This window comes from Musca autumnalis, unplaced genomic scaffold (genome assembly GCF_047663935.1).
Source record: "Musca autumnalis isolate F117 unplaced genomic scaffold, ASM4766393v1 scaffold_5, whole genome shotgun sequence".
NCBI lineage: Eukaryota > Metazoa > Arthropoda > Insecta > Diptera > Muscidae > Musca > Musca autumnalis.
Window position 1 is genome coordinate 198,277,719 of NW_027412088.1, and position 24,091 is coordinate 198,301,809.

Genomic DNA, 24,091 nt, shown 5'->3' on the forward strand with positions numbered 1-24,091 from the left:
CTTATCGCATTTAAACACAAGTAGATTGTAAATTAGTATTTAATCAATAAATCCCCGATTTAGCCCCAAGGAAAGGGAGAATACTAGTCTTTTCATTTCGTAAGGTTTAGTGGGTCCTTATGGAGACCTTGGACGCGACTGAGATTACCCCAGCCGACGAGAAAACCACGTTACAAATGGCGCCCGAGCAGGGACCCGATTCGAAATCGCATTGCGGAAAACCCGAAACCACCGCCAACGACAACGGATCGAGTCAAAAAAGCGATAAGAAGATGGAAGCGGAGTCATTGGGTTGGATTTATTTGTTAAAGAAGGAGCGGCTCGTCGAACAATGTCAGGCAGCGGCAATACCGACCGAAGGTTTAACAGTCGGATACTTGAGGAAGCAATTGGCAGACCTCGTGCGGAAGAAGCGGCAGAAGACTGAAAATTTTCTTTGGGAGTTGGAAAACGAGTTGAGAGCCGAAGAGGAAACTCTGGTTACAAAGCAATCCCTGACCGTCCCTAAACTTGTCTCCCGACGAGGGACTTGCGATTCCGAAACCATAAATGTTGTGCGATGCTGGAACCTCAAATGCTCTGGCGAAGAAAACTTGGTGGAGTTCCTAGAAAGGTTTGAGGAATTGGCCGAGTGTTATGGGATACCCAACGACCGTTTATTGTCCACCCTACCCATCATCCTGGAGGGTAATGCCTTGAAATGGTACAGGGTGAAAAAGAGTGACATCGTGTCTTGGAACATTTTCCGGAGGGAAGCCGAGAAGTTCTTCCTTTCCAAGCGACATCTAGCACAATTAGAGCATTGCTTCTACAACTGCCGACAAAATAACCGAGAAAAAGCGAAGGACTTTATCCTGCAAATGTTGACAATGGCGAAACAACATCCCACCCTCCGAGCAATGGATCACCTATACCGAATCTACGATGGTCTCCGCCCCGAATATCGCCATTACATCCGCCGATTCGATTTCCAGACCTTGGACGAGCTAATGTCACTTACGGACGACTTTGAACTCTTAAAAGGGGATGAAGCCCGTACCGAACGTCCACATACCTCGCATATGCTAACTCATCGAGCCGAAGACTATCACCGTTCAACGCATTGCTGGAGGTGTAAACAAAAGGGGCACATTCGCTTCCAATGCAGAGCCAGGTGGAAGATCTTTTGTTCGTATTGTGGCAAGGAGGAAATACTAACAAGGAACTGTCAATGCCGGGACGATACGAACGACGTCGCCAGGGACAGCAACCTCTATATCCAAAGGGGCCAGCAGCATTACAACAACTCCAGAGCACAGACGAATCCATTGCGACTTAGCCCACAATTAATTTCTCCATTGGGAGAAAGCGCGAACCAAATTGTCGGGGAAGAATCTAACCCCAGCCGGCAATCCATTAGCGGATGTTCAACTGACCGTAGCGCCACCAAAGCACCGACGTCACCCAGCCAACGGTCGGCTTCGATTGAAAAAGAGGAACCTAACGTAAGAGGAAACGTTACCGTATTGTTCAATGTCAACGAGCATGCAACCTTATCGAGGAGAACCGATTCACCGCTCCCTAGAACTTCATCAACTAGCGAAGACCCCGGACAGGCTAGAGGAAGATGTAAACCCAATCAAAAATGTGTTAAAGAAAGCAGAGGAATAAACAAACTAATGGAAAGAACGCGGAAACAAAAGCAAAGAAGAAAGAAGAAATTTGAATCCTTATGCTAGTTTAAGGTTTCCTTCGGTATACGAAGTATCCCTTCCCGAAGAAGGGGGGAGATGTAACGTGACAATATGTTCACGTACATAATACAACAACTATTACCAAGAAACGCCCCTACATACATCGCTTCGACAACACTTGTCTACTTGACACTAGTGGCATCACAGGTCACACACTGCTAAATTTAACTCCAGTGTGTTTTTGCAACCATCGTAATTTATACTTAGGGCGAATAATTCTCATTCGCTTTATACTCATAGTTATTAAAGTATTTCAGTTTTGGAGGCAAATGGCGAGCTGGCTACTGCAGGGAGTTAGCTACACGGGTTGGAACTAAAGACTGTTCTGAATCCGCCAACGTACACCTTGGTGTTACCGAGTTGGGAATACTTTTTGGCAGCTACCCATTAAATTGTGGTAGCTAATAAATTGCACTGGACCTTCGGGTTTTTCAGTTCTACAGGGCCTTCGGGTCATCTGTTCCATTCGGCACTGGACCTTCGGGTTTTTCAGTTCTACAGGGCTCTTGAGTCATCTGTTCCATTCGGCACTGGACCTTCGGGTTTCTCAGTTCTACAGGGCCTTCGGGTCATCTGTTCCATTCGGCACTGGACCTTCGGGTTTTTCAGTTCTGCAGGGCTCTTGAGTCATCTGTTTCATTCGGCACTGGACCTTCGGGTTTCTCAGTTCTAAAGGCCCTTCGGGTCATCTGTTCCATTCGGCACTGGACCTTCGGGTTTTTCAGTTCTACAGGGCCTTCGGGTCATCTGTTCCATTCGGCACTGGACCTTCGGGTTTTCAGTTCTACAGGGCCTTCGGGTCATCTGTTCCACTGTTTGGGTAGTAGTAGTACATTGTAGAAACTAGACCGTAGTCCTAGACTAACACCCGAGCGACGAATTTATCGCGCCAATATCCGAACGCCGTACATATCGCCTCCCGAAAACCGATACCCGAGCATCAACACCCGAAGCCGTGTTCCCGAACATCAACAGCCGAACACCGAAGCCATCGTGTTCCCGAACATCAACAGCCGAACGCCGAAGCCATCGTGTTCCCAAACATCAGCAGCCGAACATATCTTCTTCCCGATCATCTGCAACCGAACACCGAATACATCGTCTCCCCGATCATCTGCAGCCGAACACCGAATTCATCGTCTCCCGATCATCTGCAGCCGAACACCGAATTCATCGTCTTCCCGATCATCTGCAGCCGAACACCAAATTCATCGTCTCCCCGATCATCTGCAGCCTAACACCGAATTCATCGTCTTCCCGATCATCTGCAGACTAACACCGAATTCATCGTCTTCCCGATCATCTACAGCCGAATACCGAATACATCATTCACACCCGAACACAAACAACACCGTTTTCCCCGAAGACTAACCCGCTAATTCAACACGAGCTCCTCAGCTGCCAAACCCCAGCGAGTCTGCATGATACTTATGCAAACTATTAATCCAAATATATACCCATTGAATTCATTCTTATCGCATTTAAACACAAGTAGATTGTAAATTAGTATTTAATCAATAAATCCCCGATTTAGCCCCAAGGAAAGGGAGAATACTAGTCTTTTCATTTCGTAAGGTTTAGTGGGTCCTTATGGAGACCTTGGACGCGACTGAGATTACCCCAGCCGACGAGAAAACCACGTTACACCCTACACACCGACAGCAACCCACAGTCCAAATTTCAGCTTTCTAGCTTCAGCGGTTTCGTCTGGGCGATGATATGTCAGTCACTCACTCAGTCACTCACTCACTCACTCACTCACTCACTCACTCACTCACTAAGCTCTTTTATATATATAGATCATTCTATAATTAATTAATTTTATAATTTGAAAATGTTAATATTTTATAATTTTATAGTTTTATAATTTAATAATTTTATAATCTTATAATTTTATAATTTTTAATCTTATGATTTTATAATTTTACAATTTAATAATTTTGTAATTTAATTTTACAATTTTACAGTTTTAAATTTTTATAACTTCATAATTTCTTAATTTTATAGTTTTTAAATTTTATAATTTTGTCATTTTAAAATTTTACCATTTTATAATATGACAGTTTTATAATTTTTCATGTATAATTTTAAAATTTTATAATTTTATAATTTTTATATTTTATAACATGATAATTTTAATTTTATATTTTTGTCTCATAATTTTATAATTATAATTTTTCAATTTTAAAATTTTTAATTTTATAATTTTATAATTTTAATATTTTATAATTTTATATATTAATAATTTTATAACTTTATAATCTTTTAATTTTATAGTTTTTTAACTATAATCTTATAATTTTTTAATTTTATAATTTAACAATTTTATATTTTTGTAATTTTATAATTTTAAAATGTTGAAATTTTAGAATTTTATAATTTTTTTATTTTATAATTTTACAGTTATATAATTTTAGTATTTTATAAATTTATAATTTTACAATATTATTGTCTTAAAATTTTATAATTTCATTATTTTATAATTTTATTGTTTTATAATTTTACAGTTTTATGTAATTTTATAATTTAATAATTTTAAAAATTTATAATGTTATAATATTATAAATTAATGAATTTACAATTTTATAATTTTAATATGTTGTAATGCTATAATTTTAATATTTTATATATTTTTTAATTTTATAATTATTATATAATTTTATAATTATATTTTATAATTTTATAATTTTAAAATTTTATAATTTTAATATTTCATAATTTATTAATTGTATAATTTAATAGTTTTATAATTTTAATATTTTATAATTTTATAATTTCATAATTTTATTATTTTATATCTTAATACTTTTATAATTTTAGTTTTATAATAATAAAATTTTATAATTTATATTTTATAATTTTATATTATTTAATTAATATTAATTTTATAATTCAACAATTTTATAATTTTAAAATTTTATTTTTTATTAAAATTTTATAATTTGTAATTTATAGTTTAGTTTTAATTTTTAAAATATAATAAACATTCATATCTTCCCATGTTATAACCCTTTACTATTTAACAAACAAACACCTTCGAAACAACATCTCCTATCTGTACACTTGCAGCCAGTCAGGCAGTAGGCCATTAAACCTGCCTTGTGTCTAACTTTAAAAGAAGGAAAACCTTCACTTTATACTCCGGCGACTGCCATAACTAACACGGCTGGCTGATGTCTTTCGACCTTTGTGACTCTTGAAAAATATGTTCTTTTAAAGGCCTACTCACCCACACATACAAAGCGTTCCACACAAGCCTTTCATTCCAACCATTCTTAAGCTCTAGCCAAAACAAAGGTACAAAGGATTTATTTAGATAGAAAAAGTCATTTCCTTGCCACATTAAACATTCACAATGATGATGATGCACAGACATACTTCTGCTCTGTGTGTGGGCGGGCGTCTATCTTTGAAGTCTTATTTATTCATATTCATTCTTGAACGTTTAATGGCTACCAAACAGTCGCTTAGTTAGATTTCCGAATGAAATGGGTAGACAGACACGCTTTGCCAATGGCAGCCAAAAGATTTGATTTATTATTTTAACAAATGCCATAAAATATTTATGTTGTTCCGTTGGCGGGAGGTAGAAAAATTGGTAGTGGGATTACAGCCAAGGCAATGGGATTTTTAAATAAGATCTCTCACGGCTAAGAAGCGTGTTACTTTTATGTTAGTGGGCTTTAAATTTTAGCATAAAACGATTTTCATTCATCGTTTATGAGGTGGGAATGATTTGATGTTGTCGAAAATAAAGTGATATTCTTCACTGAAACTCTATTCACATATGTAGCTTGGCCTAGAATAGGAGGATGCTCTCGAGCTTTTAAAAAGATATTTTATGTAGAAGAATTTTCAATATTTATTTAACGCAATTTGACTTCTTTCGTTTAAACAAACTCTTAATAAAGAAGAAGAAACAAAGTACCGCACAGATGAAAACAAAATCTTTTAATTGAGTTTGAAAGCCCACCCAAGAAAGTCAGTAACAGTAATGTTGAAAAGTTTTTCCATGCGATGACTGTTGCGAATCAAGTTTTACTGCATGCAGCTGGTCATTAATTACTGAAAGTAAACGAAACGAAGAAACGAATTTAACTCTTTTTGGCTTTTGGGCAATTTTTCCCAACTGCCTCTAAGAAGGCACAGAATACTTTTTTCTTTTCCAAAGTTTGTTTGCAGTAGTTGGAAGATGGTGCTTGAATAAGAAAAGTAAATTTTTACTCAACCATATAATATAGTTTTGATGCAACTTAGATTAGTTTAATTATTTCATTTAAATTGTATGAAAAAAAAATAAACTGGAACAAGCCCTCCAAGAAGAAAAAGTTGTGAGGCAAAAAAAAAACGAATGTGGCAAGTAATTGAAGTAATGAAAAAAGAACTTCAACACTGTTATTTGTTAAAGGGTTTGAAAAAAAAAGCAAAATAATGAGTAGATTTTGGAAGCAGATATTTTAAAGAATAATAAAAATTATTTTTTGTTGGCATTTAATATTTTATATTTTATATTTTACATTTTACATTTTATATTTTATATTTTATATTTTATATTTTATATTTATATTTTATATTTTATATTTTATATTTTATATTTTATATTTTATATTTTATATTTTATATTTTATATTTTATATTTTATATTTTATATTTTATATTTTATATTTTATATTTATATTTTATATTTTATATTTTATATTTTATATTTTATATTTTATATTTTATATTTTATATTTTATATTTTATATTTTATATTTTATATTTTATATTTTATATTTTATATTTTATATTTTATATTTTATATTTTATATTTTATATTTTATATTTTATATTTTATATTTTATATTTTATATTTTATATTTTATATTTTATATTTTATATTTTATATTTTATATTTTATATTTTATATTTTATATTTTATATTTTATATTTTATATTTTATATTTTATATTTTATATTTTATATTTTATATTTTATATTTTATATTTTATATTTTATATTTTATATTTTATATTTTATATTTTATATTTTATATTTTATATTTTATATTTTATATTTTATATTTTATATTTTATATTTTATATTTTATATTTTATATTTTATATTTTATATTTTATATTTTATATTTTATATTTTATATTTTATATTTTATATTTTATATTTTATATTTTATATTTTATATTTTATATTTTATATTTTATATTTTATATTTTATATTTTATATTTTATATTTTATATTTTATATTTTATATTTTATATTTTATATTTTATATTTTATATTTTATATTTTATATTTTATATTTTATATTTTATATTTTATATTTTATATTTTATATTTTATATTTTATATTTTATATTTTATATTTTATATTTTATATTTTATATTTTATATTTTATATTTTATATTTTATATTTTATATTTTATATTTTATATTTTATATTTTATATTTTATATTTTATATTTTATATTTTATATTTTATATTTTATATTTTATATTTTATATTTTATATTTTATATTTTATATTTTATATTTTATATTTTATATTTTATATTTTATATTTTATATTTTATATTTTATATTTTATATTTTATATTTTATATTTTATATTTTATATTTTATATTTTATATTTTATATTTTATATTTTATATTTTATATTTTATATTTTATATTTTATATTTTATATTTTATATTTTATATTTTATATTTTATATTTTATATTTTATATTTTATATTTTATATTTTATATTTTATATTTTATATTTTATATTTTATATTTTATATTTTATATTTTATATTTTATATTTTATATTTTATATTTTATATTTTATATTTTATATTTTATATTTTATATTTTATATTTTATATTTTATATTTTATATTTTATATTTTATATTTTATATTTTATATTTTATATTTTATATTTTATATTTTATATTTTATATTTTATATTTTATATTTTATATTTTATATTTTATATTTTATATTTTATATTTTATATTTTATATTTTATATTTTATATTTTATATTTTATATTTTATATTTTATATTTTATATTTTATATTTTATATTTTATATTTTATATTTTATATTTTATATTTTATATTTTATATTTTATATTTTATATTTTATATTTTATATTTTATATTTTATATTTTATATTTTATATTTTATATTTTATATTTTATATTTTATATTTTATATTTTATATTTTATATTTTATATTTTATATTTTATATTTTATATTTTATATTTTATATTTTATATTTTATATTTTATATTTTATATTTTATATTTTATATTTTATATTTTATATTTTATATTTTATATTTTATATTTTATATTTTATATTTTATATTTTATATTTTATATTTTATATTTTATATTTTATATTTTATATTTTATATTTTATATTTTATATTTTATATTTTATATTTTATATTTTATATTTTATATTTTATATTTTATATTTTATATTTTATATTTTATATTTTATATTTTATATTTTATATTTTATATTTTATATTTTATATTTTATATTTTATATTTTATATTTTATATTTTATATTTTATATTTTATATTTTATATTTTATATTTTATATTTTATATTTTATATTTTATATTTTATATTTTATATTTTATATTTTATATTTTATATTTTATATTTTATATTTTATATTTTATATTTTATATTTTATATTTTATATTTTATATTTTATATTTTATATTTTATATTTTATATTTTATATTTTATATTTTATATTTTATATTTTATATTTTATATTTTATATTTTATATTTTATATTTTATATTTTATATTTTATATTTTATATTTTATATTTTATATTTTATATTTTATATTTTATATTTTATATTTTATATTTTATATTTTATATTTTATATTTTATATTTTATATTTTATATTTTATATTTTATATTTTATATTTTATATTTTATATTTTATATTTTATATTTTATATTTTATATTTTATATTTTATATTTTATATTTTATATTTTATATTTTATATTTTATATTTTATATTTTATATTTTATATTTTATATTTTATATTTTATATTTTATATTTTATATTTTATATTTTATATTTTATATTTTATATTTTATATTTTATATTTTATATTTTATATTTTATATTTTATATTTTATATTTTATATTTTATATTTTATATTTTATATTTTATATTTTATATTTTATATTTTATATTTTATATTTTATATTTTATATTTTATATTTTATATTTTATATTTTATATTTTATATTTTATATTTTATATTTTATATTTTATATTTTATATTTTATATTTTATATTTTATATTTTATATTTTATATTTTATATTTTATATTTTATATTTTATATTTTATATTTTATATTTTATATTTTATATTTTATATTTTATATTTTATATTTTATATTTTATATTTTATATTTTATATTTTATATTTTATATTTTATATTTTATATTTTATATTTTATATTTTATATTTTATATTTTATATTTTATATTTTATATTTTATATTTTATATTTTATATTTTATATTTTATATTTTATATTTTATATTTTATATTTTATATTTTATATTTTATATTTTATATTTTATATTTTATATTTTATATTTTATATTTTATATTTTATATTTTATATTTTATATTTTATATTTTATATTTTATATTTTATATTTTATATTTTATATTTTATATTTTATATTTTATATTTTATATTTTATATTTTATATTTTATATTTTATATTTTATATTTTATATTTTATATTTTATATTTTATATTTTATATTTTATATTTTATATTTTATATTTTATATTTTATATTTTATATTTTATATTTTATATTTTATATTTTATATTTTATATTTTATATTTTATATTTTATATTTTATATTTTATATTTTATATTTTATATTTTATATTTTATATTTTATATTTTATATTTTATATTTTATATTTTATATTTTATATTTTATATTTTATATTTTATATTTTATATTTTATATTTTATATTTTATATTTTATATTTTATATTTTATATTTTATATTTTATATTTTATATTTTATATTTTATATTTTATATTTTATATTTTATATTTTATATTTTATATTTTATATTTTATATTTTATATTTTATATTTTATATTTTATATTTTATATTTTATATTTTATATTTTATATTTTATATTTTATATTTTATATTTTATATTTTATATTTTATATTTTATATTTTATATTTTATATTTTATATTTTATATTTTATATTTTATATTTTATATTTTATATTTTATATTTTATATTTTATATTTTATATTTTATATTTTATATTTTATATTTTATATTTTATATTTTATATTTTATATTTTATATTTTATATTTTATATTTTATATTTTATATTTTATATTTTATATTTTATATTTTATATTTTATATTTTATATTTTATATTTTATATTTTATATTTTATATTTTATATTTTATATTTTATATTTTATATTTTATATTTTATATTTTATATTTTATATTTTATATTTTATATTTTATATTTTATATTTTATATTTTATATTTTATATTTTATATTTTATATTTTATATTTTATATTTTATATTTTATATTTTATATTTTATATTTTATATTTTATATTTTATATTTTATATTTTATATTTTATATTTTATATTTTATATTTTATATTTTATATTTTATATTTTATATTTTATATTTTATATTTTATATTTTATATTTTATATTTTATATTTTATATTTTATATTTTATATTTTATATTTTATATTTTATATTTTATATTTTATATTTTATATTTTATATTTTATATTTTATATTTTATATTTTATATTTTATATTTTATATTTTATATTTTATATTTTATATTTTATATTTTATATTTTATATTTTATATTTTATATTTTATATTTTATATTTTATATTTTATATTTTATATTTTATATTTTATATTTTATATTTTATATTTTATATTTTATATTTTATATTTTATATTTTATATTTTATATTTTATATTTTATATTTTATATTTTATATTTTATATTTTATATTTTATATTTTATATTTTATATTTTATATTTTATATTTTATATTTTATATTTTATATTTTATATTTTATATTTTATATTTTATATTTTATATTTTATATTTTATATTTTATATTTTATATTTTATATTTTATATTTTATATTTTATATTTTATATTTTATATTTTATATTTTATATTTTATATTTTATATTTTATATTTTATATTTTATATTTTATATTTTATATTTTATATTTTATATTTTATATTTTATATTTTATATTTTATATTTTATATTTTATATTTTATATTTTATATTTTATATTTTATATTTTATATTTTATATTTTATATTTTATATTTTATATTTTATATTTTATATTTTATATTTTATATTTTATATTTTATATTTTATATTTTATATTTTATATTTTATATTTTATATTTTATATTTTATATTTTATATTTTATATTTTATATTTTATATTTTATATTTTATATTTTATATTTTATATTTTATATTTTATATTTTATATTTTATATTTTATATTTTATATTTTATATTTTATATTTTATATTTTATATTTTATATTTTATATTTTATATTTTATATTTTATATTTTATATTTTATATTTTATATTTTATATTTTATATTTTATATTTTATATTTTATATTTTATATTTTATATTTTATATTTTATATTTTATATTTATATTTTATATTTTATATTTATATTTTATATTTTATATTTTATATTTTATATTTTATATTTTATATTTTATATTTTATATTTTATATTTTATATTTTATATTTTATATTTTATATTTTATATTTTTATATTTTATATTTTATATTTTATATTTTATATTTTATATTTTATATTTTATATTTTATATTTTATATTTTATATTTTATATTTTATATTTATATTTTATATTTTATATTTTATATTTTATATTTTATATTTTATATTTTATATTTTATATTTTATATTTTATATTTTATATTTTATATTTTATATTTTATATTTTATATTTTATATTTTATATTTTATATTTTATATTTTATATTTTATATTTTATATTTTATATTTTATATTTTATATTTTATATTTTATATTTTATATTTTATATTTTATATTTTATATTTTTATATTTATATTTTATATTTTATATTTTTATTTATTTTATATTTTATATTTTATATTTTATATTTTATATTTTATATTTTATATTTTATATTTTATATTTTATATTTTATATTTTATATTTTATATTTTATATTTTATATTTTATATTTTATATTTTATATTTTATATTTTATATTTTATATTTTATATTTTATATTTTATATTTTATATTTTATATTTTATATTTTATATTTTATATTTATATTTTATATTTTATATTTTATATTTTATATTTTATATTTTATATTTTATATTTTATATTTTATATTTTATATTTTATATTATATATTTTATATTTTATATTTTATATTTTATATTTTATATTTTATATTTTATATTTTATATTTTATATTTTATATTTTATATTTTATATTTTATATTTTATATTTTATATTTTATATTTTATATTTTATATGTTATATTTTATATTTTATATTTTATATTTTATATTTTATATTTTATATTTTATATTTTATATTTTATATTTTATATTTTATATTTTATATTTTATATTTTATATTTTATATTATATGTTTTTATTTTTTATTTTATATTCACTATTTGATATTTGTCTTTAAGTGTCACCAGTAAATTCAGCTGCAGGGCTAACAAAAAAACATTTTTCAAGACAAACACAACTTCATCAAAAACCGTGCCGAAAACACAGCAGGCTCTAACAATGCCTGGGAGAAGATAACAACTGTTTTTTTAAGTTCCCTGCAACGGCAGGTGGGCAACGACAGTAGCTGTACCAGCATCAGTTATGGCATCCTCAAGTTCCCAGCATAGATTTTGTGTCACCGGGATATCTTTGGGATATCCGTTTGCAAACAATGCTTCAAAGTTTCCTTCTTTTTTCATTGTGTTTTGTTGGCTTCTTCTTTGTCTCAATTTGTTAACGGTTGATGTTATTTACTTGTTTGACCGTCAATGTAGTTGATATCTTTGTCTTTTTGCTGCGGATAGATGACAATGACAGGTGTTGTCATCACCTACTTGCTTCCTTCCTTTTTTCCTACCTAAGGAAGAGTTTCTTTGGGGTTTTGTTTTTCTTTTGTTGTGACTTATCATGAATAACGTTTAGGTATTCCTTGGTTAAGTTATTGAAGATACCAATTGAGAGTGGTGGCTGTTTCTGTCATTGTTTTGAGAAGAAGTTGTTATTGTTCTTTTGTTGTTTTTTTCTTTGGAGGAAAACTTTTTGGCAAAAGTCAACTGGTGAGATTAAAACAGGCAATAGGGAACTTGTTTATATAAGAACAAATTCCATAGGAAATTGTTTATATTTTCCATTCAATTGATTTGTTTTTGTTGACTTAAGGAATTGTTCAATATTCAATATTTATCATACCTACCCCCTAAAGGAAACCAATTGAAATGTTTAAATAAACTTTTCGCTTTAGGCTCATTTAAGGAAATTTTATGTTAATGAATTCCATAGCCATTTACCACCATTTTGAGGTCGTTACTAAATAATCAAGTATATGTAAATTGCTTTTCAATAGGTCGTATGATTAATATGCAATTAATTAAAATATTTACACGCCCCCATTGGCCTCAGGGAGGGAAGAACATCACAAGTGGCAACAGCAATTTTAAACCTAAAATGTTAGGAATTAAATTGAAATTTGAGCAAGGCAAATTAAGGTAATGTTTGGCGAAATGTCGTCAGCGTAGAATTTTAAGAATATTTTTGAATGAATTGAATGGGGGACTTTCAAAAATATTTTTAGAATTAGGCATGGATTTCTAAAATATTTTTTGAAGAACTTGACATGGATTTTTAAAACTGTTTTTTGAAGAACTAGACTTGGATTTTTAAAAGTCTTTTTTTTTTGAAGAACTAGGCATGGATATTTTAAAATATTTTTTTTTTCTGAAGAACTAGGCGAAGATTTTTTAAATATTTGTGAAGAACTAAGCGTGAATTTTTTAGATTGTTGCTTGAAGAATTAAACATAGATTTTTAAAAATATTTTGTAAGTAATAAACGAGTCTGCAAAAGCTGCCACACTTAGCAATTTATTAAAATCTTTGTTAGCTTTAAGGGTTAATAAAAATTCCCATAAATACTTTCCCCAAAAATATGTCGCAGACAATAACGGTGTTCGCCCTTCTTCCCCAAAAGCTTTTTCGCTAAAACCGCAAATTTGTTGATTTAATTTATGCAACGATTATTGCGTGCCAGCACAGCAACCGTTTGATATATTCTAAGAATTATTTTTGTGGTTTTAACCTTGAGAATGTCGTTGGCGTGTCTTCTTCTATCTTCTGACGTATGTATATTGGAAATTCATTAAGGCAAATATATTAATAGGCTTTAGGATATTAATTATTTTTTGTGGTTTTCGGATATAAGTCTATAAGAAACGAATTAAAATTTCAAAGCAGAAGTTGTTTGTGGTTGAAGAGAAATGAGGCAGAAGAATATTCTGCAATAAAGATTTAGGTTAAGAGGAAAGTAGGACGTTCTGTTTAAATATATGTGAATTTAAGATTTTCAAAACGGATAGGCGTATGCGTTTTGCCATACATTATACGCAATGGGGTACTTATGATTTATTACTTAAAGTCGATACATTTATTTTTTATGCAGTGCTATTTCAAATATAATTTTATTGTTATTATTATAAATATTTCATATATAAACAAATGTAATTCTTCAAAGTTCAAATTATTAGTTTAAAATCCATAATTTTGACAGTGTTTTATTTAACTTGCTTTGGTGTCCGTTTAGTTCAAATCTAGTAACTAATTTTTAACACAGTTGCAGTTCAACAATCGGAACTGGAACCAAGTCCAATATGGCTCCATTTTTTTCCTATAACCTTCATATAGCAATACCACCCAATTTCAGGTATTCGGAGGACTTTATCTAAATTTTTAGCCCGAATTGACTGTAATTTGGAATTTGGAGTTCCCAATGGTGTAAAAACTTCCGCAACAAAAATTGTCGATATAGGTAAAGGTTTTGGTATAGCCCCCATATAGCGGTACCACCCAATTTAAGGTATATTGTGTTTTTTTTTTTCCTACATTTTTTGCCTGAATTGGCTGCAATTTGGTTATGGAGTTCTCAGTAGTCAAAAAATGTATTTACAAAAAAAATATATATATATAAATAAAAAAAATAATTAAAAAAATTAATTTACAGTGTTTTATTTATAAATGCATTGAAAGCTAGAAAATATTTTTTCTCTTAGCTCCAATAAGCGTTGGAACAATTAGTTCCCTTTCGTTTATGAAAAAGACTAAATACAAAATTTCAGCAAGTTCGGTAAAACGATATGGCTAACCTTCAAAATACCGTAATTCGGGAGGTACCGTTTCACGGGGGCTATATCAAAACGTCGATCTATACCAACAAATTTCTGGCGGAAAGTTTTTAGACTCAAAGAAAACTAAATACCAAATTTCCGATATTTAGGTAAAACCTTCAAAATACGGAAAATCAAGAGGTACACTTCTATGGTGACATATTGAGGCCACCGTTTTATGGGGGCTATAGTAAGGCATGGACCTATACAAACAACTTTCATATGGAACGTTTAATACCCCAACTGAAGACCAAGTACCAAATTCGAGCCATTTCTGAGGAATACTGAGGCCACAACCTTCAAAATGCGGGAAACAGGGAGGTACCGTTCTATAGGAGCTATTTAAGGCGTGGACATATACCGACAAATTTCATATGGAACGTTTAATACCTCAAATGAAGAGCAAATACCAAGTTTCCATTTCGGTGGAAAGTTTCCGAAAGTCGGGAGGTACCGTTCTATGGGGGCTATGGACCTATACCGTGGACATATACCGACGAATTTCTACAGGATAGTTTTATACCCCCAACGAAGACTATGTACTAACTTTCAGCCATTTCGGTGTGATAATTAGGCTAAAACTTTCAAAATAGCGAAAATCGGGTGGTACCGTTCTATGGTGACTATATCAAAACGTGATATACGTTTGCAATACCAAACATCCTAGGAGTAATAGAAACTTCTATACCAAATTACAAAGATCTATCTTAAAAATTGCGAGATGTATCTTGATTTCAACAGACGGACGGAGATACGGACATGGTTATATCGACTTAGAAATTTACCCTGATCAAGAATATATATACTTTATATGGTCTCCTATGAATATTTCGATGTGTTACAAACGAAATGACAAATTTAATTATACCCACCATACTATGGTGGAGGGTATAAAAACCTGATTCTATCGCCCTGATAAATTAAATTCGTGGAACGTCTGGGCGTATAAATGTTGTCGGTACGTATACGTCATCAGTAAGCCGAATAACAAAAATTCGCAAATTTACCAATTTGAAACAAAAATAAATCATATTTATGGAGTTCGCTTTTATCGTAAGTAACAAGGGATAATCTTGGACAGATCGTAGAAAATTGTTTAATGAAAGTCAGAATAGAAGTTCTATATAATAATGTTGGGCCCTAAAAAGATACTTCAAACAAAATTCATGTATTGACTTTGGAAAAATGTTCTTAAGATATCTAGGTAGCTATTAATATCAATCATTCAAAAAGGATTGACACACTCCAGTCTTCCAATTCTCGAAATAAAATCTCATTATGAATAATGACAGCCGTTTCTTGAGAAATCCACGTCTTGTTGTATTTTGGTCCTTAGTGAATATCTAGTTAAAGAATTCCGGTACTCTTGCCATTTTTGCCCTTGAAATAAGTCTTATTTCGGAAATTCTCTATTCCACGTAAATGGAATGTTGGGCCGTGAACAAGATATTTAAAAAAATCAACATCTTGTGATTTGTTTGAGGGAAATTCGATAAGGATGCAAGCAACGACGAATAAAAAAAAAAACATTCCTTCCAAGTGATTTAAAAGCTTGTCACCACAAAGGCTTGAAAATGTATAGGCTTCTTTTGAAAATCTTATTTACAAATTCCCTGTAGGAAATTCGCGGTTAATGGTTTGGAAATCACTCCGGAACGAAATCTTCTTTAGAAATTAATGCTTTAAACACTTTAAAATATTCTCAACCCATCAAAAATCTAGTTCTGACATATTTGCGTACTTAAAAAGACCGCCTGGACGTATAATTGCTGTCACCACTTATACGCAATGCTGTCCCAATGTAAGACATTTTTGTAATTTCCCCTTTTCAACACAAAGATTGTAGTAAAACTGAAGCTTAGTTAAGGGTGTTAGCAAAAATGAATGGAACAGACCCATTTCTTGTTTGTCGAAAGTAACCCTTTGGAACTTAAACGTATTGTGATCTGTTTTCGCTTGAATAAAATATTCTTAAAATATTTACGACTTGGAGCAGTAGCCACTTGATCTACATTTTATAGACTCTTGAAGAAATTGTTTTGAAATAGCACCTCGGAAAACGTCTTCTTATGATATTAACATCTTTAAGATCTGTCGAGGTCTTTTACAGAAGACAGAAAACCTTTTGAGGTTACTTATATGGGACAGAGGAGGCTTCGAGGTCTTGCTTTGGCGACAGAAAACCATTCGAGATCTCCTTTGGTCTTCTGAGGCAGAGGACATCTCTAGATCTTTTTAGGGCAAGGAAAGACGATTGAGGCCCCCTATAGCCGAAAAAGGGACCTTTTATAAATTGTCTTTTTAAAGCGAAGCATTTGGCGTATAACTGTCTTTGCATTGCCTTGTAAAAAATTATTATTGTCAAAGGTTCTCTGTTGGAACTAACGGAAGGTGACAGAGATCAGTTGAGAGTTCTAAAGGTGAAAGGTTCCCTAGAGGGGCGGCTTCGAGGTCTTCCTTAGGCGAGAGAAAACCATTTGAGGGCTCATATGGGCTTCTGAGACAAATGACCACTTGACATATTTTTAGGTCGACGAAAGACCATTTGAGGTCCCCTATGGCCGAAAAAAGACCTTTTATAAATTGTCTTTTAAAAGCGAGCCCTTTGGTCGTAGAACTGCTGTGACAACGTATATGTCATGTTGTCCTTGCATTGAAAAAAGTATTTTTGTGAAAGGTTCTTTTACAGAGGTTGACAGAGATCAGTTGAGTTTTTAAAGGTAAAAGGAAGACCTTTTGAGGTCTTTTAGAGAAGACAGAAAACATTTTGAGGTTCCTTAAACGGGACAGAGAAGACTTCAAGGGTTCCTTCAGCGACAGCAAACCATTTGAGATCTCCTTTGGTCTTCTGAGACAGAGGACCTCTAAAGATCTTTTTAGGGCGACGAAAGACCATTTGAGGCCCCCTATGGCCGAAAAAGACCTTTTATAAATAGTATTTTTAAAGCGAACCCTTTGGGCGTATAACTGCTGTGACAACGTATACGTCAAGTTGTCCTTGCCTTGTAAAAAAGTATTTTTGAGAAAATTTTTAAAGGTGAAAGGAAGACCCTTTGAGGTATTTTATAGAAGACAGAAACCTTTTTGAGGTTACTTAGATGGGACGGAGCCGGCTTCGAGGTCTTCTTTTGGCGACAGAAAACTTTTTTATGTCTGATATAGGCTTCTGAGACAGAGGACCCCTTGAGAAGATTTTAGCAGACAGAACACCTTTTACTTCCTACCACTTGAGGTCTTGAGGCTTCTGAGACAGAAAACCTCCTCAAGAGGAGGTTTATGACAGAATTCTAAACGAAATGAAATATTTGGGGTTTGAAATTGTACCTCTGAATGTATAACTCTTGTCGAAAAGTATAAGTAGTGTTTTCCATGTTTTGTAAATAAAGTTTTGATTTGAATGAAATTTTCTAATTCGGGAGGGATTGATGACAATTTTCACAACACTTAGTCTATTTCGACAGTCAAACCAGTCAGACCAACCAGACAGAAACCCTTTAGAGGTTACTTAGATGGGACGGAAGCGGCTTCGAGGTCTTCCTTTGGAGACAGAAAACTTTTTGATGTCTCATATAGACTTCTGAGACAGAAGACAACTTGAGAAGATTTCTAGAAGACAGAGCACTTTTTACTTCCTACCACTTGAGGTCTTCCTGAGACTTCTGAGACAAAAACCTCCTAAGGAGCAGGTTTATAGACAGAATTCTAAACGAAATGCAACATTTGAGGTTGAAATTGTACCTCTGAATGTATAACTCTTGTCGAAATGTATACGTAACGTTTTCCATGTTTTGTAAATAAAGTTTCGATTTGAATGAAATTTTCTAACTCGGGAGGAATTGATGATAGTTTTCACAACACTCGGTCTTTTTCGACAGTCAAACCAGTTCGTTTTCACCAGCGGAAGCTGCCATATTTTCGAAGCAGTTCCTTATAAAAATAAATCTCTTAAAGCCTTCTATAGGATATAGAATACAACTTCAATTCCCAGGGCGACAGAAAGTCCCTTTAGGTCTTCTATGGGTGGCAGTACATTTAATAAAGTTTTCCATAAACTACAGAAGAAAAGATATTCTCTGGTAAACAGAAGACCCCTTAAACTCTTTTTTAGGTGGCCTCTAGAGGTTTTCTATAGGCGACAACAGAACTCTTTGCTTGCTTTAAAGATAACAGCCCGTCCTGATGTCTACTATATGCAACAGAAGATCTCTTGAAGCCTTCTACAGATGTAAGACCCTTTAGTTGTCTTCTATAGAGAATATAAGTTCTCTTTAGTTCTTCCAAAGTCAACCGAAGACCTTTTGACATCTTTTAAATACAAAAGACCCTCTTGAGATATTCTATATGCGACAAATAACCCTTAAATGTCTCCTATAGAGATCAGACGATATCTTGCGATTTCACTTAGACAACAAAATTCCAATTGATGTGTTTTGTATGCAACTGAAAACCTTTTGAAGCATTCTATAAGTAAAAAAGGACTTCTGTTGGCAACATAAGACCGTTTGTGATATTGAAACCTCTGGAGGTTCTCTATAGAACTCTTGCAGTCTTCTATAAGTAAAATAAATTCTTTTGAGCTCTTTCGTACATAACAGAAGACCGTTTTAGGCAGAAGTTTTCTTGAGGTCGTTCATAGGAGACCTCTGGAAGTCTAATTTCGGCATTTAAAAACCTACAATAATTTTTGAAGCCTTCTTAAGTGACAGTGGACATCTGAAGGTCTTCTATATACAGAGGAACTGTGGAGATATTCCCATAGGCAAGATAGAACTAATTGTGGACTTCTATAGGCGACAAAAGACCCATAAAAAACCACTTGCGGTTTTCTATAAGCAAAAGAAGTCCGTTCTGTTGATCATGAGACCTCTAGAGGTTTTCTATAGGCATCAAGAGACATGTCAAAATCTTAAATAGGTAGCATAACTGGCTACCCAAGACCTCTTGAAGCCTAATTTGGGCATTTAAAGGTCTTTTGAGGTATTCTCTAAAGAACACAATAACTTTTGAAGACTTCTTTAGCGATAGTAGACTCCTTAAAGTCTTCTATATACAGAGGAACTTAGCAGATATTTGCATAGGCAAGATAATACCAATCGAGGACACCTATATGCGACAAAACACCTTTAAACTTCTACTAGGTACACAACAGAAGACCTGTAGAAGTCGTCGGAAGGCAACAAATTACCGCTTGAGATCTATTTTAGGCAAAAGCCTTCTTAAGGTATTCCATGGGCAGTAGAACTCCTCCTGCGGTCTGGTATAGGTTGCAGAAGACCTCTTGAAGTCCAATTTCGGCATTTAAAGGCCATTTGAGGTACCCTAAAAACAAGGCAATAGCTTTTGAAGACTTCTTAAGCGACAGCAGACCTCGTAAAGCCTGCTATAGAAAGTGGAACTTTTGCGCTATTTTATAGGCCAAAGAAAACCCCTTGACTTTCTCTGTAGGCGACATAGGGAATTTTTACACGTATTTGATTTCAAAAGACACGAAAATTCAAAACAACAAGTTCGTAACCATGTCTTGTTAATGAGTTCATCGCGGGCTTTTTCTCGAGTGTATATCAACGAAAAAATTCTGAATATGGTATGGGATGACCGTGGCCTTCAAGAGAAAAAACGCTAAGAAAATGAACAATGACTGCATTGGGAATACGAATGATGTCTAAGTGAATGAAGGTATTCTCTGCTTTTATTGTTTTTCTTCCAGATCTTAACTTCCCTGATGACATACTCATCATGGGACACCAAGGTATAACTCACATTTTAAGAATGAAAAAATATTTAGGCAAAGCTACTCAACGCTTAGCGTAATCAAACAAAAGGTAATCGAGCATAGAAATCCCGTTTAAACGTGACCCATGAATGAATGATGATGTGAAAAATGTCATGAAGACATAACAAAATTCTCTCTCTCTCCTTTACACCTTACATTATTCCTAAAATAACTTTCAGTGATACGAAAAACCTTCAACATTTCTATTTCAATGATTTAGACAACATCAATAAATCATTTTACGAAGCTTAATATTTTAACGCTGACATTGAGGTTTACAGCTTTCGTTATACGAATTCATTGGAGTCTCTTAACTAAAAAAAAACATAAAATTTTTCCAGGTGTTTAAATGTGCTGTTAGTGCTTCCAGCTCAGTCGACTGCCACAACCATTTTTCCTACTGCAGCCAACTGACGCCCCTAGTCGGCATAATTAATTATAAAGTTAAGAATTGGTATTAATGCCCACCATTTACACCCCAAATACCATCGAAGCACGTGTGCTCACGGCAATACGGCAAGCTTATTCTCTCCGGAGGCTGATTTAACAACAGCAGTACGGGAGCTGATGTTAATATTTACCCAGTTGTTGTTGTCGTTCGTTACATGATTTAATTGAAATGTTAATGATTTTTACATGAAAAACAGAAAAACTCGAAACAACAACAAAATCACCACTTACTTATACTTATATCCTGATAATGATGCGGTAGCTGATGGCAGTGTCGATGTTGATGTTCTCGTTACGTGAAAACGAACCAACAACCAAAAGGCAAACAACATCAACCACTTTGTCCACAGTGGCCAAGTAACTTGTTTACACGTGTCCAGTCACAGCAACGCACGCACACACACACAGAAATGTCTCCACAATTTAAGTTGGTGTCTGTTTGTGATATTTTCACAAGTGTCCGCAGTGATGGTAATTAATAAATTATTCTGCAAAGAAGAAAAACAACAATAAAAATAATAAGAACACATGTTAAATAACAAATTGTTGTCAACATTAAATACAGGTCTTACAGGAAGTGAGAACAAAATATGTACATACATATTTATGTATGTACGCTAAGGTTAAATACAACTTGGGGAAATACGACTTAAGTTCAACAAATGAGGAAATCAAAAGCAATTTTGCAGTAATGTTGAGTAAAAGAGAATTTATTTCGCTTAAATCTTTTCCATATGGGAGTGGGGCGTATTAGTACCGACAACAGTCATACGCCTTAATATACTCTTTGAGACAACAGAACAGAAGATTTTTGAGGCATTTTGTAGGCGAACGAAGACATTTTGGAGTTTTTTTTCAAGGCGACAAAACAAAAACTGGTGAGGTCTTCTATAACCTCCAAAAGACCACTTAAGGTATTCCATAGACGACAAAATGACTCTCAAAATCTTTTATGGGCGACTGGAGACTTCTTAAGGCTTTCTATAAGCAACAGAAGATCTTCTGAAGATTTCTCATGAGGTCTCCTATAACCTCGAAAAGACCACTTAAGGTATTCCGTAGACAACAAAATGACTCTCAAAATCTTTTATGGGCTACTGGAGACTTCTTAAGGCTTTCTATAAACAACAAGAAGATCTTCTTTGATAGACAGGAGACTTCATGAAGTCTTCCATAGCCGACAGAAGAATTGTTGGTGGTTTCTAGAAGACCAGTTGGTGCCTTCAATATAAGACAGAAGACTTCTTTGGACCTCCTGATCTCTCCTACAAGGATACAAGATGTTTGGAGGTTTCTACTTGCTACATATGACTCTGTTGAGATCTTTTTATGGTGACCGAAGACATCTTGGCGCCCTCTAATGACAACAGAAGAACTCTCGGGTTTTCCACAGGTCACAGCAGCGCTCTTGCGTCATCCATGGGCGGCAGAAGATCTTTATTCAAATGATGACGTCCTCTATGGACGACAAAAATACATTGATGTTCTCAATATGCAACAAAGGGTTTCTTGAGGCAAGAAGATCCCCCTATAGACAACAGAAGATCTCTTATAGGCCTTCTGTCGCCTACAGAGGTCTTTTACAAGCGACACAAGCCCTTCTGAGGTCTCCTACAGGCGTCAGATGAACTTTAGACGCCCTCTAATGCCAACGAAACACCTCTTGAGGCAAAAAGAGGCCTCTATAGACAACCGAAGATCTCTTATAGGCCTTCTGTCGCCTACAGGATCTTTTATAAGCGATACAAGGCCTTCTGAAGTCTCCTACAGGTGACAGAAGAACTCTAGACGCCCTCTAATGCAAACGGAACACCTCTAAGGATCTTCAGAAGGTCACGGGAGACATCTTGGATATATGGGTAGTAGATTATTTCTTTTGGACTTCTGCTGGCGACATACAACCCCTTGAGGTCTTTTTCAGAGACAGACGACCTCCTGAGATCTTCTATAACTAATACAAGACCTTCTGAGGTCTTCTACAAGCGACTGAAGATCTCTGGACAACTTTCTAATGCCAACGAAAGCCCTCTCTGTGTCATCAGCAATCTACAGGTCTTAAATAGGCGACAGAAGATCTCTTGAGGTCTTCCTTGGGAGACAGAAGACCTCACGACATCTTTTATGGCAGACAGGCGACCTCCTTTGGTCTTCTGCTGGCGACAGAACACCTCTTGAGGTCTTTTTTTTTGAGACAGACAACCAAGTGTGGTATTTTAAAAGCGATACAAGACATTATAGGTCGTTTAAGGTCTTCTACTGGCAACACAATATTCTTTTAGGCCTTCTAATACCAACAGAAGACCTCTTGGGTCTTCAACAGGCCACGGGAGTCCTCTTGTGTCTTGCATGGGCGAAAAAACATGCCTTGATGTTTTCCAAATGCAACAGAGGGTCTCTTGAGGCAAGAAGAGGCCTCTATATGAAACAGAAAAGGTCTTATGGTCTTACATAGACGACAGAAGACCTCCGGAGGTCTTCTACAAACGATGCAAGGCATTTGGAGGTCTTCTACAAGCGACCGAAGAACTTTAGACACCTCTAAGTGTCTTCATGTGC

The 24,091-nt window shown here is 27.0% G+C and overlaps 1 protein-coding gene across 3 annotated transcripts in view; it reads right to left on the reverse strand.

Moving 5' to 3' along the window:
• Window positions 1-24,091, reverse strand: part of LOC141387695 (uncharacterized) — a 368,768-nt gene that overhangs the window by 218,488 nt on the left and 126,189 nt on the right. For all 3 annotated transcript variants that reach the window (XM_073957765.1, XM_073957768.1, XM_073957766.1), the window contains one exon: window positions 21,767-22,023. The gene's annotated coding sequence lies outside the window, so the exon portion shown is untranslated. The remainder of the gene's footprint in view (window positions 1-21,766; window positions 22,024-24,091) is intronic.